Genomic DNA, 648 nt, shown 5'->3' with positions numbered 1-648 from the left:
TAGGCGTATCAAAAGAGGTGAGGGTCATCTTATGAATCAGTATATTGACATTAAGAGGGACATTAAAAAGGGGATAAGAAAAGCTAAAAGGGACTATGAAACTAAAGTTGCTAGGGATTCTAAAACTAACCCAAAAAGTTTTTTCCAGGTGTATAGAACAAAAGTTAGAGATAAGATAGGTCCTCTTAAAAATATCTATGGGCACCTTACTGACAAAGAGAATGAAATGTGCTTGATTTTAAATAATTATTTTCTCTCAGTTTTTACACAGGAAGACACTAACAATATTCCAGTTATTAATTTTTACAGTGGGCTAGAAGAAGATAAATTATGTAACATCACAGTCACTAGTGAGATGGTTGTGAAGCAGATAGACAGACTGAAGCAAAATAAGTCGCCGGGTCCTGATGAGGTTTTTTCAAGGGTTCTTAAGGAATGCAAAATGGAACTCTGTGAACCATTAACTAATATTTTTAATTTATCTCTTCAAACAGGTGTAGTGTCTGATATGTGGAAGATGGCTAATGTAATTCCTATTTTTGAAACAGGGGACAAGTTACCGTCAAATTACCGCCCAATAAGCCTGACCTCAATTGTAGGCAAATTACTAGAGTCAATTATAGCTGAGATTATAAGAAGTCATCTCGA

The sequence above is a fragment of the Cherax quadricarinatus genome, chromosome 34 (assembly GCF_038502225.1).
Source record: "Cherax quadricarinatus isolate ZL_2023a chromosome 34, ASM3850222v1, whole genome shotgun sequence".
NCBI lineage: Eukaryota > Metazoa > Arthropoda > Malacostraca > Decapoda > Parastacidae > Cherax > Cherax quadricarinatus.
Note: the sequence above shows the minus strand (reverse complement) of the source record.